This window comes from Phoca vitulina, unplaced genomic scaffold (genome assembly GCF_004348235.1).
Source record: "Phoca vitulina isolate PV1807 unplaced genomic scaffold, GSC_HSeal_1.0 scaffold14, whole genome shotgun sequence".
Taxonomy (NCBI): domain Eukaryota; kingdom Metazoa; phylum Chordata; class Mammalia; order Carnivora; family Phocidae; genus Phoca; species Phoca vitulina.
This window is the reverse complement of record NW_022589717.1, coordinates 36,069,947-36,092,336: the sequence shown is the minus strand read 5'-3', so window position 1 is coordinate 36,092,336 and position 22,390 is coordinate 36,069,947.

The following is a 22,390-nucleotide window of genomic DNA, read 5'->3' as shown; positions in this document are numbered from 1 at the left end:
AGCATGGAGAAAACTTAAAAACATATTGCTAAGTGAAAGAAGCCAATCTTAAAAGGCTACGTGCTATATGATTACAACTATATGATATACTGGAAAAGGCAAAATTATAGCAATAATAAAAAGATCAGTGGATTCCAGAGGCTGTGGAAGAGAGGTAAAGAATGAATAGGTGAAAGACAGGGGATTTTTAGGGCAGTGAAACTACCTGTATAATAGTACTTCAATGGTGGATTCATGACATTATACATTAGGCAAAACCCATAGAACTATACACCAAAGGTGAATCCTAAGGCAAACTACAGATTTCAATTAATAATGATGTATCAATAATTGTTCATCTATTTTAGCAAATGCACCACACCATTTCAAGATGTTAATAATATGGGAAACTGTGGGAAGGTGGAAGATTATACAGGACTTACTCTATTCTTTCTTCCAATTCTTCCGTAAACCTGAAACTGCTGAAAGAAATGAAATCTATGAATTAAAAAAAAATTGTAAATGCAAAAAAATGATTTCTGCTACTTATTAAGTTCTTTTTTTTTTTCCTATTTTATCAGGAATGTTCACCTATTACGGCCTCCTACATCTTACTCTTAAGTGGAAGTTTCAAGTAAGGAGAATTTTCAAGTAATACTTCAATAAGTTGACCTATGGAAGACTTTAAAGACTTATTCTCTTCAAATTAAATGACTTGTACACAAGCACTGTGTAAGTACTCTTCACAAAATAAGAACAGACATTTGGGGCACCTGATTGTTTCACTGTTAATATCTTATTGCATAATAGTACCTAAAAAACAACAACTAATCTCGGTGCATGGAGCATTAGGCCATGAGTCTAGTTGTGTCTTGAATACTTGAATCTGAAGTTGTGATTGTAAAATATGTAGCATAGAAACAATATTTAACTGTAGTAATATACAGTATTTTTAATATACTTTAGTTTTTGTAACAGTTTTGGATTTACAGAAAATTTGAGAAGAGAGGATAGCGTTCTCATTATACCCTGTACGGTTTCCCCTAATATCAACGTCACATGTTAGTATGTTACATTTGTTATAATCATTTAACCAATATTGATATGTTATCATTAATTAAGGTCTGTAGTTCACTCAGATATCCTTGGTTCTTATCTACTGTCTTTTTACTGTTCCAGGATTTTATCCAAGATACATCATATTTAGTTGTCACATCTTCTTGGGATCCTCCCGTATGTGACTGTTTCTCAGACTTTCCTTGTACTTTCTGACCTTGACAGTTTTAGTGCTGATCAGATGTAGAAGCCATTTCTGTTGGAGTTTTTCTGATGTTTTCTTCTCATAGCTATCCTGAGATTGAGAGGCTTTGTGAGGAAGATAAAAGGTAAAGTGCCATTTTCCTCATATCATCAGGGAAACATATTATCAACACAATTTACAATTGTTGCTGTTGATTTTGATCACCTAACTGATGTAGTATTTGTTAGGTTTCTCCACTGCAAAGTTACTCTTCCCTCTGCCCCGGACTTTTTCCATACTGTCCTCTCTGGAAGAAAGTCATGATGTACAGCTTGCACTTAAGGAATAGAGAGTTAGCTTTTACTTCCTTGAGGGTGAGGTAGCTATATGAATTATTTTGAATTCTTCTGCATGAGAGATTTGTCTTTCCTCACTCATTTATTTATTTTTCAATAAGTTACTTATAGCAGCATGGACTCATGGATATTGATTTTAAAATTTAGGTTAAAATCTGATGCTACTTTATTTAATTTTTTAAAAGATATTTATTTATTTATTTATTTATTTATTTATTTATTTATTTAGAGCACAAGCAGGGAGAGGGGCAGACAGAAAGGAATTTCCAGGAGACTCCACACTGAGCGTGGAGTATGATGTAGGGCTCCATCCCACGACCCTGCAATCATGACCTGAGCCGATATCAAGAGTAGGATGCTTAACCAACTGAGCCACTCAGGCTCCCCAGCTTTGTTTAATTTTTGATCAAATTTTCACAGCTTGATTATTGAGAGCTCTTTCACTTGTCCCTTGTGCCCCTTTGACTCTCTCTCTTCAGTGTCTTGTTGTCGTTTGTTTGGTTTTTGAGTTATTTCTTATTTTCTGGCACTGTAAGATGCTCCAGGCTCATTTTGTATATCCCCCATCCCAAATCCTAGACTCAGTCTTATCTCTAATAAGCTCTGGTAGCTTTTATTGGAGAATGGTACTGTAATCTAAGATCTGCCTGCTGGACATGCCCATTTCTACTGGGCTGTCATATTTTTAAGGTCATCTATAGCATTTTTATATGAATAACAAAAAAGGTATTACTATAAAAATGAGTTATATTACTATAAAATGATATAATATTAGCAGTAAAAGCCAAAATTTAAACTCAAGAATAAAACAAAATAAGGAGGTATGGAGTAGCTAGTTGAAACACAAATTTTATAGAAAGTCCTTTAGCTAATGAATGGACAGCTTGGAAGTTGTTTGGTTCCTTGACAGTCGGCTTTGGTTCATTTTAAAATCAGAAAATTGCATCAAACTTTGGGTACGGTAACATAAAGATAACACCAAAAATTAGATAATTGTTTTCTTCATTATAGTATCTCTAACATGACACATTTTGCCAATAATTCTGTCTCTAGACGCCTAAGAGCAGAATTGCATATAACTTGGAATTCTAAGAATCTATCAAATCACCCTGATAATGGTATTTTCAATTCTAATATGTGACCCAACATAATTGCTTAGAAACAAGAATGACTGAGATTATTATGATCCCTTCAATCACTTCTAAAGCATAAATAATTATGACACAATACACAAGTTGGTCAGGGATGTATTTAAGAAATGTATTACTAACCGATTAGTTTAGAAAATAAGGCAATGCTCGTTAAGTTTTTATGGATTATTTATTACATAACAGTTATTTTCAATTCTTAATGAACTAATGCTAGAAAGAAATTTAGAAAAAAAGACACTTTCTAAAGCTGCTTTCAGTAAAATTGTTATAAATGAGAAAATGATTGCTGTATCACAATTTTGAATCTGGAAACCACCAAAATTGACTGATAAAAATAAAACTCACAATTGGAGAAAAAATAAATAGAAAATAAAATGGAAAGTGTACAAAAGTACATACTCTAAAATTAGAATTAGTTTAAAACTTAGAAGAAGGAGAGGTTTTGATGGAATATATTATCTGTGAAATGTGACCCAGATATAATAAACTTCTTTGGATGAATGAGCCAAAAATAATATTCACAAAGATACCAATTGTAATTCATCAAAACTGGCATGAATCAAAACTTCTTATTGAATATTCATTTGAGAGTTAATTTGCAACTAAGTGATCCCAAATAACAGTTTATGAGTAAAATTAAGAAAATGTATTTAGTTATACATATATTTTTAAAGATTTTATTTATTTATTTGAAAGAGAGAGAATGAGAGAGAGAGAGCACATGAGAGGGGGAATGGTCAGAGGGCGAAGCAGACTCCCTGCTGAGTAGGGAGCCCTATGCAGGACTCGATCCAGGGACTCCAGGATCATGACCTGAGCCAAAGGCAGTCGCCCAACCAACTGAGCCACCCAGGCACCCTAGTTATATTTTTAAGAAAAATACAATTAAATCTACTTAAGGGAATTTAGCTACAAAAAATAAATTTCTCTCCAGTATTCAAACTGTTTACATTATTTTGAAAAAAAAAATTAGTTTTCATATTTCAATTAAACATTTTGTGCAACCAAACATTAAAGTCAATATGTCCACTAAAGATGAAAAAAGTAGATTTTGAAACATCTTGGATTCAGAGCTGCCTATAGGTCAACGACAACAAAAAAATCCATTAAAACTTGCGTTATCTGAAGTGATTTTCCTCACTGGAATAATTTCTCTACTCACTTAGAATTTCTTAGTACCATTGGTTTCATTTGAATTTTTGTTTCTAGGATCGCAAAATCTAGTTTAAACATGTTGAAATTAAAAAAAAAAATACATTTCTCTTAAGGAATTTAATGTAAGACTTCTAGGGATCAACTTTAGAGATAAGGACTGATTATATCTATTTTGCATGTTATAAAGAACAAAATGAGACTGTGGAAGTGTGCTGAAACAAATAGGTAAGAAAAAAATGGAATCATTTAGGATTTGGCTGAATTAAAACTAGCTTTATCATTTAAACTTATAGGCAGAGCCTAGTTTCATCGAACAATATTACATGTATTTTATTTATTTTCTAGGAACTGGGACAGTGTTATGTATATTAGTTATGCAGATGTTTAGAAACAAACTCTAATGTAATGAAAAAGAATAATATTCTTGCATACATTTTTGTGATTTGTTCATTATTAAACAGTTGAAAGTCAGAAAAAAATAATTTCCCAAGAAGTTTACTCTATAACATAAATTTATTTAGGGGGTATTCAAGCCATTATTTGCAAATACCATCAATTCATGTTTTCATTCAAAACAATGTCCTCTATTAATTTCTATGTGTATTATGTATCCTGCTTTAGTTACTAATTTAACAGAATATTTTATTTTTAGCATACAAAAATGTATGTACATATGTTAAATGATCACTTCTCTTCCACTTTTCCAAAAAATGTAGGCTTTTAAGCAAATATATATTCATTTTTGTTGTCATCAGTTAAACATGTTTATTCTTCCTCTTCAATTGCTAGCACGTATAACGCATAGGCCCTGGGTGTGGGCTTAATAGTAAGCCACATAAAGAGTTGTATTTTCTTAAACTATTTCCACACAAAGAATTATTTTCAGAGTATTTAGAATAGTAATGAATCCCTATAATAAAGACAATTACATTTTCTGGGATTTTTTTTTGGCAGTAGTTTCATAGAGCCATATGGATAGCTTTATTATTTATTTATTTATTTATTTATTTTGTTTTTTTGGCTTCAGCTTCTGTTGTTTCCCTTTTCCCCTTAAGGATGCCTTAGATGTCTTGTTTATAATATTTCAAGCAGCTTTGGGTCCAGTGAGCTATTGCAACTCTACAGCACTGACAATAACTAAAACTTTTCTCACCTTGGAATGGCAGGTAAGTGTGAATATATATTCATGATCTAATGAGTCTACAATCATGTTTATGTACCAGCTGCTTGCTTTTTCTCTGCTGCTGTGATATATCTGGCTCTGAATTTTCTCTTGCTTTTTATTAACTCTCTTGGAAAAAGAAAAGAGATAAAAAATCAACAGGATGTGAAAAGAGTCTTCTGATAAATGTAAAGTTCTGACATTATAACTTTACTAATATATATGCGCCATGATGAAACTCAATATTCTATGTATACCAAATACATCAACTACATTTATTTTTATATGCTAACTAATTTTAGATGGAGATTTTTATAAATATGCAATATGTGACTATAAATAAATAAAACTGATTATCATAAAAACATTTTGGTATTTTCTTCAATTCACAATCAAAGCCCACCTAAGTTACACAGTTTCAGTATTTCCCTTGTTCCATTTTCCAGGGCCTACTTCTCTAATTTTCTGATCTCAACATAATACAGTTTCACAAAGTTGCTAATATCTTAATGGAATGTGCAGAAACCCCAATAAATACATTTGTTGTGTTTATTACAATTGAAATGGTAAAAATTAAAATGGAAGTGTTAATTTATTAGACCATTAATCTTGAAGATTAGGAAAATTTCTGTCACCATTAAACTAAAACCAGTTTGAGATCTACATATGGTTATTTACAAATTATAGATGTAAGTGTAATTTGCTCAGATTCCCTACCTAGCCCATGGACTGTGGAAGTGTCACCTACCTAACCCAGAGTTCAGTAAATTCTTGGAGGCTAACATTTTCATGGCTGCCTCAGTTTCTAATATATTAATAGCTAATGAAAGCCAGCCACATGGAAATACGGTAGGTGAACTAGATGTCCCTCCCTTAGGATTTGGCAGCTGTGGTATAGTGTGCATTGAACAACTGTCTCCTTGTTTCACTGGCTGGTAAAACATTCTTCCCCATGTAAAATGGGAAAAAAAAATGGTTCTAAGCTGTTCATTAAGTAATCCATTGATTTAACAAGTATTTAATGAACACCTGCTAAAGAAGATACTTTACAAGATTCTGAGAATTCAGTAGAGAAAACAGAATAACTAATTTTCTTTCCTTGTGATCCGATGTGTGCCACATACTTAAAAAGAGTATCTTAACTATTTTCTGTGGCTTGAATGTATCTTGAAAATACATCACCTACCAAAATGACTTTCTTTACACAAGAAATATGAGTGAATAATCATACAGTTTTATTTATTTTGTTACTAATATTATGAAGAAAGAAAAGTTAATGATATGGATATTTGACAAAGAATTAATTTGGCTTTCTGTTTATTTAAAACCAATTTATTATTATATTTAATTTTCCAAATGTGTAATCTGAATTCCTTGACTGCATAATTCATCTATGTATTTCTAATTTTGAAATCAAGACACAAATTTCAAAATTGCAAGTGCTATATATAATGAAAATTCAATTGTTAGTATTTGTTCTCTATTTTAATCTAAACATAGATATGTATTTTGTTGGAATAGACTTTCAGAAGAGGTAATTTAAGATTATTTGACATTTAATGCTTATTTTCTACAAAAATGAGTGTATGGCTCATATTTTCACTAGCAACATATGGAGATGCCCGTCTTATCCCTTCCAGGCTCTTATTTATATCATAACTTAATCCCAATGTAACTTTAAAAATCTAAGCTTTATTTGATTTCTGGTGTGAATAAATATATTTTCATGTAGTGTAAAATTTTTTATTTAGTAGGTCATCTGCTTTCTTATTATTTTATATATAATATATTGATGATTTTTAAAAGAAAAATAGAATGGTTTTAACAAAAAGCAGCTATCCCCTGCTGCTATCATCTTCCAATTCCTATTATTGTAACTTCCCTTGATTCTTTTAGGTTAGTCTTCTGTTAGTTACCACTATATATCAAATTAATATGCTTTCTTGTATGTGCTTGGTTTATCAATTTTAGGTATTGGCTATTAATTTATGTTATAAAAGATGAAAACTTAGTTCATCTGTATCATCTTGCACCTTTCCTCCTCCCAACCATCTTCCTACCTTATTTAATCCTTATTTTAATTTCCTTACTGGTTGCTCAAAAAATTTAAATAATGTTACATTTATCCCTTCCTTCTCCTAATGTCCTTGGGGGGGAAATCACATGGAGGACATTAGGAGAAGGAAGGGAAAAATGAAGGAGGGGAAATCGGAGGGAGAGAGGAACCATGAGACTATGGACTCTGAGAAACAAACTGAGGGGGGTGGGAGGATGGGCTAGCCCGGTGATGGGTATTAAGGAGGGCACGTACTGCATGGAGCACTGGGTGTTATATGAAAACAATGAATCGTGGATCACTACATCAAAAACTAATGATGTATTGTATGGTGACTAACATAACATAAAAAAATAAAATTAAAAAAAGGAAAAAATAATGTTATATTTATATTTTTACTTCTTTAAGCTATGATTTGACTCCTATTTTGAAAGGTTTTGAAAGACATTATATTTATGAGAAACCTTTCATTGTGGATCCAAGTAACATATTTTAGAAATAAGTCCTTACTTATAAACTCTTAAAGAGTTAATCATTTATGTTTTTTATGAAATACATATCTCTATATTAGCCAATTATTTCCCCAAACTTTCCAATTAATGAAGTCCTATCGAGTCTTCTCTATTGGCTGAAAACACCCTCCTTTCACTCTCTATTCTTCTGCTCCTGTATGCTATTTACTTTCTCAGCCGATCAGCTGCCATTCTGTGTTGCTTTTCTAGTTTGGTTCCCCACTCTTTTGGATCCTGGTTTTCTCTTTTCTTGGTTCATCCCTTCATTTGCTGTGGCATATCCTTAGTGCAACAAGTTTATGGGATGAAATGTTTTGAGTCATTTTAAGACTTAAAAATGCATCTATTTTACCCATACAATTGATTGGCAAATTAGCTATGTATAATATTTTAAAATACAGTAATGTTTATAATAACTTGACACTTATTGAACACTTAACTATCTTCAGGCACCATCCTAATTGCTTTACATGTATTAACTCACTTAATCTTCAAAACAACCTTATGAAGTTGGGACTATTGTTGTCTCAATTATAGGAGGTATAAACAGAAAATTTCAGTAATGTACTGAGGTTCACATAACTAATAAATGGTGTGGGCAGACACTGGAAATGTTATTCCAGAAACACATTTCCTCAACATTATGCATACTATCTCTACTTTTAGGTGTCTTAATTCCCACCTGCTGCTCTACCTCCTCAGGCATAGTTGGATAAGGGATGGCCAAAAAGAGTACCACCCTTCTAATGGCCATGAAAACGTATTCTACAGAACATGCATGATTTGGAACAGCCAGATATTTATCTACATTCATACATTAACACTTATGTGCTTTTCTACTCTTAATTTTATCTATGATATTTGGAACTTCATTTTAAATTTAACAATAACAAAATATGCACCCGCAAATAAAAATCACAATGAGAAAATCCAAAGTTCTAGGACATCGAACAAACTCCAAAATGAGAGAAATTAAACCTTTGAATATCAGTAAATAAAGCAATCTAAATAGAAGTGAAATGCCCAAATATACCACAGATTTTCATTCTATCTTAAAGATAGCAGAAAGCCATAAGAGATTTATGCTGGTGAGTTAAATGGTCAAATTTTTAATTTAGAAAACTCACCCTGAATGCATAATAAATATTGAATGTGTGTGGAAAGGGGGTTCCTCGGTGGCTCAGTTAGTTAAGCGTCTGCCTTCAGCTCAGATCATGATCTCAGGGTCCTGGGATCTAGCCTCCCGTTGGGGCTCCCTGCTTAGTGGGGAGTCTGCTTCTTCCTCTCCCTCCCCCTGCTCGTGCTCCCTCTCTCTCTCTCACACACACACACACTCTCTCTCAAATAAATAATAAATAAAATCTTTTTTTAAAAAAAGGATGTGTGTGGAAAGAAAAATTGTGAAGAAATATTTATAGGTAATTGAAAGAGGGCAGAACATCTAAATAAAGTAGTATGAATGGGAATAGAGAGAGAGAGAGGAGAAAATTAAAATAAAATAGTTTTGAGGGGCGCCTGGGTGGCTCAGTCGTTAAGCGTCTGCCTTCGGCTCGGGTCATGATCCCAGGGTCCTGGGATCGAGCCCCGCATTGGGCTCCCCGCTCCGCGGGAAGCCTGCTTCTCCCCCTCCCACTCTCCCTGCTTGTGTTCCCTCTCTCGCTGTGTCTCTCTCTGTCAAATAAATAAAATCTTTAAAAAAATAAAATAAAATAAAATAAAAAAATAAAATAAAATAAAATAGTTTTGAGATCTATGACGCAGGTAAACACAACATTGATAACAGATTTAACAAGGCAGGTGAGGGGTCAGGGACAGTGAGTTACATAAACTCCTAGCTTGATTAGCTAAATAAATAGTTGTCTTGACATGTAAAATATGTCACAAAGAAGGAGAAGCAAGTTTGAATGGAAAAGAAACATGTTCATTTTTGACATGGTGATTCTGAAGAATGTCCTAGAATAGCTATTCAACTTCATTCTCCCACATTCTCCATCATCCCACTTCCCTCTTTGATAGAGGCCCAGAGGATTTGTTTTGGCAGGATATACCAACTTATATTCCGTCAACACAGCTACTCAAACATATGCTTTCTAACCAAAAATCTAGGGTTTTTAAAAATTCTCAAATATGGTTTAATACTCTTCTCCATTTCTATATATCATAGCACTAAGATTTTGCTGCTTAGAGGCTGTAGAGCATGTAAAGGCTATGCTTTTCACCCCCTATTATTTATGTATTTATATGTGTAAGTATATTACATATCATTGTATATTGATATCCACATCAATGTATATATGTATATTCAGTGTGTGTGTGTGTGCGCATATGTTATACACACTATATATGTCACTGAAGAGAACACATTGACTAAAAAATACAAAAAAATTGGCATCATTTCCAAACTTAAATAATAAAAATTAAAACTACACAAGAAGTTGCATCCCCTAAATGTATCATGTGAAACAGCAACATACTCAGAAATATAAATTTACATCTGATTTCTCTGGTTTTGTCATATCACATTACGACTCATTTACCAATGGCATTTTTTTAAACTATACCATACAACATTTCCAGAGAAAATTTGATTTGTGAGAAAAAACAAGTTTCTTTGGATATTTAGCTTTCTCATCTCTGCATCTTTAATACTCTTAAGTCAAAAATGTTCTTTCTCAAGATTTAGAATCTATATTATGTGAGTGAGATAAAAGGCAAGATAACTATTGCTGTTGTTAAGGTGGTGCTGTTAATAACTTTTACATTTCCCCTATTTTGCTTTTAATAGAATGTTATCTCTCTTTTTTCTGTTGGTGTTTTCAAGATGTTCTATTAGTTTGGCACTCTACACATTTTTGCAATATATGTGGATACACTTTAGTTTTATATCCTGTTCAGGATATGTTGTGTTTCCTTTGGGTTCATATCTTTTATGCATTTTCTTTTTCTTTTTTATTCTTTTTTTGGGGGGAGGGGCAGAGGGAGAGAGAAAATCCCAAGCAGGCTCCACACCCAGTGCAGAGCCCCATTTGGGGCTTGATCTCATGACCCCGAGATCATGAATGGAGCCGAAATCACAAGTCAGAAGCTTAACCAACTGAGCCCGGGAGTCCCTCTTTTATGCATTTTCAAACTTTGCCTCTTTAAAGATTGATTAGTCCACAGCTTTTTTTTTTTTTTTTTCAATTTCTTTTCCTGGAAGTCTTTCAACATTCCTCATATCATAATCTTAATCAATGAACTTGAATAAGTTTGATAAAGTTTGAAAAATAAGTGGCATTGAAGAAATGCTTATCGACACTACCTAAATTGAAACAAAAAGGAAAATAGAAAAGAAAATGGAAGAGAAAAAGTATTTAAAAAGTAGAAAAGAAAATAATAGAACATATTGCTGCTACTCAATATCAAATGGTTTAACACGCATGCAACTGAAATTTCAGAAGGAGTAGAAAAGTAATGGGCAGAAAAATATCTGAAAAAATAAAGACAGAAATTCTTACAAAAATTGTGAAAGATAACTGACCATATTTCCAAGAAGCTCAGACAGCATCAAGCAGTCTATTAATTTTTTTTAAAGTAAGAGAAAAATGAAAATTTCCTAGACATATCATATTCAACACGAGAGAAAGAGAGAAAGAGATAGATTAAAAACATTCTGAAGCTAGCCAGGGGAAAAAAAAAAAAAAAGACATATATGGAGGAACAGATATAAGAATTACAGTTTTCTTTTTTTTTTTTAAGATTTTATTTATTTATTTATTTGACAGAGAGAGAGATAGCGAGAGCAGGAACACAAGCAGGGGGAGTGGGAAAGGGAGAAGCAGACTTCCTGTCGAGCAGGGAGCCCGATGCGGGGCTCGATCCCACTACCCTGGGATCATGACCTGAGCCGAAGGCAGACGCTTAACGACTGAGCCACCCAGGTGCCCCAAGAACTACAGTTTTCTTGTTAAAAATGATATGTGATAAGCGAGTGAACTGAAACATTTAGTTTTGAAAAAAAATAAAAGAAAATCTACCAACCTAGATTCTTTATTCAAATTTTCATCCTGTATTTTCTATCTTTCAAAATTAAAGGAGAAAAACAAGCTTTATCAGCCAAAGTAAAACAGGAAGAATTCATTACAGGCAAACCTCTACTATAAGAAAATTAACAGAAGTTCTTTAAGCAGAAGGAATATGGTAAACTTACATCATATTAATGATAGTATGATAGAGAGTTCATCTACACAAGCCATGGAGAGTGCTGGATGTGGCAAAAAACAAAGTAGGAATAATTTTTTTTAATGTTTAATCTTTCTAAAAGTTAACTGCTAAATCAAAAGTAGTAGTGGTGTACCTGGGTGGCTCAGTCGTTAAGGGTTTGCCTTCGGCTCAAGTCATGATCCCAGGGTACTGAGATCGAGGCTTGCATCGGGCTCCCTGCTCGGCGGGAAGCCTGCTCTTCCCTCTTCCACTCCCCCTGCTTGTGTTCCCTCTCTCGTTGTCTCTCTGTCAAATAAATAAATAAAATCTTTAAAAAAAAAAAAGTAGTAGTGATATATTGGCGTTTACAGCATATCTAAAAATGTAATATATATCACTAGTACCAAAAAAGATGGGAGGTAGAAATTGTGAGTTTGCTATTGGTAAGGTTCTTATACTATGTATGAAGAGACATAATACTATTTTAAGGTAAATTATGGTTAAAGATATATATTACATATCCTAAGGTAATATCTTAATTTTTTAAAGTTGTATAAATAATAAGCCAATAGTGGACAAGAAATGTAATCATAAAAATACTTAATAATTCTAAATACACCACTTTCTTACATGAGATGAATAGTGATATAGTATCTATAGAAGCACTTCATATCTCTGCTAAATCAAAGGGATTAAGGGATTTTTTTTAAGGTAAAGAAACTAAATATAAGCAGAACATAGTGTCCCAAGAGCTTGCCATTCTTTGTTGTGGTTTAGGCATCCACCACACATACCAGTGCTATCTTTAATCTCCCTGGTCACTTTCTTGGGTGTACTTCCTTGGCACTGACTGATGATAAATTGCTATCATTGTTCCTTTTGTTATTTATAAATAGGATTAGTTTGAGCTATTTCTCCCAGAGGAAACTCTAATTGCAATGCAGTTTTCTATTCTCCCAGAAATGACCTGAAGGATCTGTTTTTTTCCTTAATTGAAGATTTCAGCAGCCTGCCTTTCTCATGCAGTCACCGAAGCTGTACTCAGATGTCTATAGCTATTAGATCGTAACACATACACAAAATAATCATCTGTTGTTTATCATGCGGTAAATCTCCATTTAGTATACATAAAAGGTATGGATGTAATACTATTTTCTCTTATTCTATTCATTCTGCAAATGTAATGAAAATTTCTCACTATATGTTTTAAAATCCAGGAAACATTTTTGATTTGTCAATTATCATATGGTTTCACTTATTTGTAGAACATAAGGAATAGCATGGAGGACATTAGGAGAAGGAAGGGGAAAATGAAGGGGGGCGGAATCGGAGGGGGAGACAACCATGAGAGACTATGGATTCTGAGAAACAAACTGAGGGTTTTAGAGGTGAGGGGAGTGGGGGGATGGGTGATGGGTATTAAGGAGGGCACATACTGCATGGAGCACTGGGTGTTATACACAAACAATGAATCATAGATCACTACATCAAAAGCTAATGATGTATTGTGTGGTGACTAACATAACATAATAAAATTAAATTAAATTAAAAAAAATAAAAACAAGTCAAATACAAACTAAGAATATAATGGTAAATTCTATTTATGCCAAATCTTTATCTTCTGTGAATTGAGATCAGATCTGGCCCAATACTTGTTCTGATCGATTGGATATTTATGCCAATATAGATTTCAAAGACATCTGGAGTAGGTGAAATGGAATGAAAAAAGGGAAGCTTCCACTTAAGGGGAGAATGAATCAAAATAACTTGGAAGCTGGGTAGTAAATATAGAACAAATCTATAGCTAACTACAGAAGTGAAATGGCAAGTAAAATAATTTATCCAAACACATTTTGCTTTTAAATGAATATTTCCTACATTTTATTATGAAGGGAATGTTTAAAAGTTTACTATGTTTTTTTTTAAATTTATGACCAATCAAGACATTTTCTTTTAGAGTTACCTTGTATTCTAGGCCTGTAGCAATCTAGAGATTACACATATATGTATGATATACATTATATATATAGTCAAACACACACACATACACACGTGTGCATATATACTCATACTATGTAATTCATAGACTACAAATTAATACATACTATTTTAATAATATATATTATATATAATTATATATACCAATTATACATATGACTGATTATGGACATTTTTAGCATTTACTATGATATAAACCGAGTTTTTTTTTTAATTATTCATCACCAAAAACCTGGGTAGTATTTCTGCTTGTGTCATATCCTCCATTGCTTTCCAGAGCTCTACTTTCTCTATAATGTCACCCTGAATAACCTCATCTGGACAATTTTTTTGATTAGCACATATAAATCAAAACTCCCAATAACTCCAAATCTATGTCTGATTCTGTCCTTGGAACCAAAATCATCTTAATTCTCCACCGAGATGTTGCACTAAAAGCTAAAGTAAATACGTTGAAATCTGAAGACGATTTTCCCTCCAAATGTCCACTCTCCCTGTATTTGTCATGCTTGTGAATTGCCCTGTCTCTGCAATCATCCAGGTTAGAAACTCAGAAACCTTGATTCCTTCATCTGTTGCATGCCTGATCACTACCAGAATCTGTGAATTCTCTTCTTTATTTAATTTTGCATTCCTCATCTCTCTTTTTCCATGGTCCCAAGTTCTGTTATTCTCCTCACTATTATTGTCTAAATATACAGATTTGATTCCCAATTGCACTTCTTGCTTGTGTTTTCACAAACCTTCAACCATCCACATTACTATCAAAATAATTTCTCTAAGATACAAACATACTTTAATATTTCAACAGCAGTACATTGTCATAAATTTTAAGTGCCTGGCTTAAAACATAAAGCTTTTTATAATTTGCCTGGTTCCATCTCCTAGTGACTCATTTCCCATCCTCCATTCTTGGTTCTTTTCTCACTATTCATTCAAAAAATGTCCCGTGCCATTTTACGTCTCACTGACATTACATGTACTCTTTTCTCTGCCTGGAGCATATGTCTTCCCTTCTTCATCCAACCGCTTCCAATCTATCTTTCAAAGCACATTCTGCAGTGATTCACCTTGACCCAGTCTGATGGCAGATCTTCTCTCCCTTCCTGAATACAGAGTACACAGTGTGACCTTTATCACCTTGCACACATCACACTCTCTTGCAGTCGTTGATATGTTTGTTTCCTTTACTCTCTGGGAAATAATATCCTTTAAGCCAGGATCTATCTTCTTCAATTATATCTCCTTAGCATCTAGCATAGTGCATGACAGATAATAAAGATTTCAAAATAAATGCTGCAGGTTACAGATTGTTTCCTTACATTTTACATTAAACAAAACTTAGTCTCATAGACGCAATAATATGGCCAAGGTCACAATGTAAATGAATCTAAAAGCTTAATTTAAATTTAATTTTCTTTGTGGCAATTCCACAAAATTCTTACTTGTATACTGCTGTAAACAAAGGAATAAGTAATATGTCCAATTAAAATGGGCATTCTTTGTATACTCACTCTGACATACAATGATGTAGTTGACAGTGATATTCCAGGTATTTCCTGCTTATGTGGAATTATTGTAATGGGGGAAATAAATTATTTTTGTATAATTATAACTACTGAGTGTTCACACTTTGTAGTCATTATATCAGTAGTGATTATTAACTACTTTATTCTAATGAATGTTTTTTTTTAGTTATGAACACAAATGTTTGAGGGATAAAAATAATTTTTCCTTTTATTTATTAAGCTCTGCAATTAAAATATGTAAAGTAAGTCCTGCTGTCACGTAGAAGTTTCAGTTAATTTTTCTGTCAACTAAAACACTGGACTTATAGATGAGACAACATGGATGGACCTAGAGGATATTTTGATAAGTGAATTAAGTCAGACTGAGAAAGACAAATAACATGATTCCCCTCACATGTGGAATCAGAAAAAAAAAATGAATAAACAAACAAAAAGAAACAGACTTATAAACACAGAGAACATGAGGTGATGGGCAAAATGGGGGAAGGGATGTGAGAGGTACCGGCTCCCAGTTATGGAATGAATAAGTTATGGGATTAAATGGCACAGCATAGGGGACATAGTCAGTGCTATTGTAATAGCGTCGTATGATATTGGATGGTAACTATACTTCCTGTGAGCACAGCATAATGTATAGAGAAGCTAAATCACGATGTCTTACATCTGAAACTAATGCAACATTGTGTGTCAATTGTACTTTATAAAAATAAATAAATAAAAAGAACTGGTCTCGCTTGCTGTGAGCACCAGCTGTTGTATGGAAGTGTTGAATCACTATATTGTACACCTAAAACTAATATTACACTGTATGTTAACTAACTGGAATTTATTTTTTTTAAGATTTTATTTATTTATTTGACAGAGAGATAGAAGAGCACAAGCAGAGGGAATGGCAGAGGGAGAGGGAGAAGCAGACTTCCTGCTGAGCAGGGAGCCCGATGCGGGACTCGATCCCAGGACCCTGGGATCATGACCTGAGCCAAAGGCAGATGCTTAACCGACTGAGCCACCCCAGGCGCCCAACTAATGGGCATTTAAATAAAAACTTAAAATAAGAGGCACCTGGGTGGCTCAGTTTAGTTAAACGCCTGCCTTCGGCTCAGGTCATGGTCCCAGGGTCCTGGGATCGAGCCCCGCATCGGGCTCCCTGCTCGGCGGGAAGCCCTCTTCTCCCTCTCCCACTCCCCCTGCTTATGTTGCCTCTCTCGCTGTCTCTCTCTCTGTCAAATAGATAAATAAAATCTTAAAAAAAAAAAAAAAAAAACTTAAAAAAGAACTAACCTTACAAATTTTCTTTCTATAGGTTCTTCTAAGAGTCTTCTGAGACCATATAGGTCATTTTAAAACAGTATTCTTACTCCTTATTCAGGCATATGAATGTTATATCTTTACCCATTTAAAAATGTTCTAAAATCATACTCTAGCTGATTTATTTTGTGGTGCTCTTGGCTTAAATATATTCATTCATGTACAATTTTTCTTTCAGTAAAGATTTAGCATAGCTATGTGTTCATATAAATATTATCTAATTTCATTAATTTTTAAAATACACCATCACCATTGTTTTGATCAACAGATAAAAAAACATAAATCATTTTATGAGATATTTTAGAAGATTTTACGGAATTCAGTAAATGTATTTTTATAATTTAACTGCATATATACATAGGAAATAATTTTATATAAAATATTAATCATACATAAGGAAGTAGCTGCAAAATATACTTTAAAGGAATATCGCAAGCAAAGTATTTCTGTACACCAACTTCAAAGGTAAGTCTAAACCTGTTTAAACAGATGTAAGAATTATATGAACTGCTTTGTTATTCGGTCAGCTTTGGCTGACTAAAATTTTTAATGCATGGTAAGAATATAAAACAACCTCAGTAGAGAGATTAAATCTGGGAAGGAGGATGGGGAATGTGTTAACAATATAAAGAGGAAACCTAACTTTCATTTTATATGAAAGTAAGTGGTTGGTGGATGGAAGGTGGAGGTAACCTCTAAAGTAGGCAAATAGCATCAGAAGATTCTTTACTACGTATCTGTTTATCCCAATCTTTTTTTTCCCCAGCTTTACTGAGATATAATGGACATAAAATGTAGTGTAAGTTTAGGGTGTACATGTAATGATTACAACAATAAAGTTAACACAACCATCACCTAACATAGTTATAATTTTAGTGTGTTTGTGCGATGTGTATTTTAAAGTCTATTCTCTTAGCAACTTTCAAATATACAATACAATATGTTCACTATGGTCACCATGCTGTATATTTCATCCCCAGGACTCATTCATCTTCTACCTAGAATTCTGTACCCTTTGACTACCTTCACCCATAATCCCCACCCTGCACCTCCACCCACCCACTCTTGCCCTTGGCAACCACCAATCTGTTCTTCCGTATTTTTGCAGTTAAACATGTCCATATTAATTAATTTGAAGCAATGTAATTTCAATTGAGTTTTATGTTTACTTTCCAGTTTAACTAGATATGATAGAAATTACATTATGTCTCCCCATTTTTCCAAATGGTGAGTTTGTTCTGACATCCTAAATATGTTGTTTGGCTTCTAGCTTTGGGTCTCAGGCTATGGAAGTAGGGAAGAGAAAGCACAAGATATGTACACATCTATCCCCTTCAGTTTCATTGGTCCCATGCTAAGCACAATGCAACATCTAATGGCCAGGAAATGCAGTCTCTGTTTTAGTGTCCACATTACCAACTACAGTTCAGGGATTTTTAAAAAAATTGAAGAAAGAAAATAAGAAGGGATGCTAGGCTATTGGTAGAAATGCACCATAGCTTTCCTGAATACCATTTTTTCCCACAAATAGAGCTACTTTATCACTGATTCCAAGACTGAACTCCTCATGTCCCTATGTGCACCATATCCAGCTTACTTTTTAGGATTTCTTGATGATGTGCAGTAGGTACTCTCTCTCAGGTCATGCTATGGCTACTTTTCCCCTGATAACCTTAAAAAATAAACATATCTGTCCTTCCACAACTAATGTACCATGATGGAGCAAAAATATAATTAGCCTACTAAAATATCCATTTGGAAAAAGGAAGAATGCTGCAATAGTTATGAGGAGTTAATTCACTCTAATAAAATTTCCCCAAATGTATAACGGCTAAGTTTACATTTTGCTTTCAGCACTAGCATGCTTCCTCTGCTGCATGACAGAGAGTCTATGCTTTCACAAACTCAGATGCTCTGTCATTTTTAATATGTGACCCTGTAACATGGACCTGATATTAGCTATGTCAGAAAGCCAAAAGGTGGAAAGAGCTTGAAGTAATCTGTGAAATTTTCTTGTGCCAGACTTAGACATTGTACCCATCACTTATGCTTACACTTTATGAGAGAAAACTTAATCACAGGGGAAGTCCTAGTTGAAAATGAGTCTGGGAAATTTTAGCTGTCCTTAGTTGGGCATCCACATACTTAGCTTCCAGAGCTGAAAGGGAATATGAGTCTTGTTAGTCAGCGAGGACTTTCTACCTGAATGGAATACATACATGAATCAGTTGTCCACAGCAGTCTAAAAGTCCTGCTAGTCAGAAAATGCGGACAGTCCCAGCCCTGAGAGAGAAGTAAATTCCTTGGTAAGCCCATCTGCCCTGCACTGTTTTGCTGTCTGTGAGGAATTTCTCTGGCCATCCTGCATTGGGTGGTCATCCTGCTGCATAGCTTATTTTCTGCCAGTGCAGAATTTGGAGTCCCTGAAAGTAGACTTCAAGATGAGGACTTGGGTCCAGAATGTTTAGGACAAAGTAATCCCAAGGAGTCCAAATGAGGAAAGTGAGACAGCGAAGTGAGAAAAGTATAAAAGCGTACAAAAATGAGCACTGTGGGAACTGTGAGCAACTGGAGCTCAATTCCACCCTGAATTCCTGAGAAACTACACAGGGATTATCCCTAAATTGCCTTAACAGGAACTGTTTCACCAGAAGCATTTATCCTTTCAGACTCTAGGCATTGAGCATTGCACTCAGGATCTTCAGACTTTTAACCCCACCTCCAGTACCCTCCCATTCTTTAGTGTTGCTATTCACTGCAGAGTCAAGTCCCAGTTTGTGGAAAGATAGTGCATGGTCAAGGAGTCTAATGGGACTTGACTTGCATAGCTGCAAGTGAACTCAGAGACTGGCTTTCAAAATTTAAGCTTATGGTTTCTTCTGAAGTAAATTCCCTAAAACACTTATTATGGTTCTTATTGATTTGATTCTAAATCTCTCCAAGTTAAAGTAGTCATACGAAATAATTGCCAAACCTCTTACTAGAAGGGACTATACCCCTCCCTATACTCCTATTAATCAGGTTAAGAGACTCTATTCAATTTTAGCTGCCTATCAATTTCCTTGTGTTGTGGGGAGATTCTATTTGCTAAGAACTAGTATTAAATCTCTACTTGATTCTTACTTTCTCAGGTTCCAGCAAAGACTGTGACGTATCTGAGAGGCTTATTTTCCTTAGCATCACAACTAGGATCTCTACCCATGACTGCTCCCTGGAGCATGACTGGGAAAATACTGACAAAGGGATGGAGTGCCCTTCTTAAGTAGCTTGCCCCGAAGACTCTCAATGTTCTTGGGAAAAAAACCAAGTGTTGGGGTTGTGTGATCACAATGAAATATCACCTCATACCTGTTAGGATAGCTAGCATTAAAAAAATAATAATTAACAAATGTTAACAAAGATGAGGGGAAAAAGGAACCCTCTACACTGTTGATGGGAATATAAGTTGATACAGCTATATGGAAAACAATATGTAAGTTTCTCAAAACACTAAAAATAGAACTACCATATGACCCAGGATTCCTTCGTCTAGGTATGTATACAAAGGAAATGAAATGAGTACTTCAAAGAGATAACTGCACCCCCATGTTTATTTCAGCATTATTCACAATAGCCAAGATGTGGAAACCTACGTGTCTGTTGACAGACGAATAGATAAAGAACTGAACTTGTGTGTGTGTGTGTGTGTGTGTGTGTGTGTGTATAAAATTCAGTATCAAAAAGCAAGAGATGCTGCCATTTGCAACAACATGGATAAAACTGGAGGACACTATGCTAAGTGAAATAAGTCAGACACAGGGAAAAAATTGTATGATCTCACTTATATGTAGAATCTAAACAATACATAGAAACAAAAAGTAGAATTGTGGTTATCTCAGGAGAAGAGATACAAGAAATGGGGAGATGTTGGTCAAAGAGAATAAAATTGCAGTTAGTAGGATCAATAAACCTAGAAATCTATTTCCTTCTGCCTAAAATAAATCCCTCGTAATTCTATCATTCAGAGATAACAACTGATAATATTTGGATGTATAGCCTTTCGGACTTTTTCTATGCACGTGAATGTATATACATATTATACAAAATTGAATCATATTATAATAATGTTATTTTCACTACATCATCTGTCTATATCAAAAATACCATCTTCATAAATAGTCCCATTGAATTCTATTTTATAGATATGGCCCAATATCATTAGCTTGTACCTAACTGTTTTTTTGTTTATACATTTAGACTCTCTTCATTCATTTCTCCTACCTGCCATCCCCAGCCTCTGGCGACCTCTGTATCTATGAACTTACCTTTTTTTTTTTAAAGAGTCCACATATAAGAGAGATGATATGGTATTTATCTTGCTCTGTCTGACTTATTTCACTTAGCAGGTCCATCCATGCTGTCACAAATGTCAAAATTTTATTAATGGCTGAATAATATTCCATTGTATATATAAATTTATATATCCTAATTTATTTATTCTTTCATCCATTGAATAGATTCCTCTCTTCTGAACTGAGTCCTCCGAATTGAATCTTCTTAACATTGAATTGAGTCCTCTATCCTTTTCTTCTTGGTGAATCTAGCTAAAGGACTGTCAATTTTGTTTATTTAAAGAATCAGCTCTTGGTTTCATTGATCTTCTCTATTGACTTTTACATCTTTATTTCATTTAGTTTTCCTCTATCTTTGTTATTTCCTTCCTTCTACTAACTTTAGGTTATGGTTCTTATTGATTTGCTTCTAAATCTCGCCAAGTTAAAGTAGTCACATGAAATAATTGCCAAATCTCTTACTAGAAGTGACTATACTCCGCCCTATACTCCTATTAATCAGGTTAAGAGACGCTATTCAAATTTTAGCTGCCTATCAATTTCCTTGTGTTGTGGGGAGACTCTATTTGCTATAACTAGTATTAAATCTCTACTTGATTTTTACTTTCTCAGGTTCTTCTTTTCTGTTTCTTGAGATGTAAAGATGGGTTGTTTATTTGAGACTTCTTGTTTCTTGAAGTAGGTATTTACCACTATGAACTTTCCTCTTAAGAACTGCTTTTGCTGCACCCCATAAATCTTGGCATGCTACACTTTCATTTGTGTTTGTCTCAATGTATATTATGATTTCTCTTTTAATTTCTTCTTTGAACCACAGGTCAAAGTTCAGTAGCCTGTTGGTCAGTAGCATGTTGTTTAAAGTCCACATATTTGTGAATTTTCCAATTTTCTTCATGTAATTAATTTCAAGTTTCATAACATTGTGGTTAGAAAAGATGCTTGATAAGATTTCAGTCCTCTTAAATTTACTGACTTGTTTTGTAGCCTAACACATGATGTATACTGGAAAACATTCCAGGTGCACTTGAGAACAGTGTGTATTCTGTTGCTTTTGTATGCAATATTCTATAAATATCTGTTAAGTACATCTGGTCTAATGTGTTATGTAAGGCTGATGTTCCTTACTGATTTCCTGTCTGGATAATCTATTCATTGATGCAAGGGGGGTATTAAAATTCCCTACTACTATTGTATTGCTATCTATTTCTCCATTATTCACAATAGCCAAGATATGGAAACCTTCTCCATTAAAAGAAATAGACCGCAGTACAGTAAGTCTGTTAATAGTTGCTTTATAAATTTAGGTACTTCTATGTTGGATGCATAAATATTTAGAAATATATATCCTTTTGTTGGATTGCCTCTTGTTTAATTGACCCCTTATCATTATGTGCTACCTTTGTCTTTTATTACAGTCTTTGTTTTAAAGTC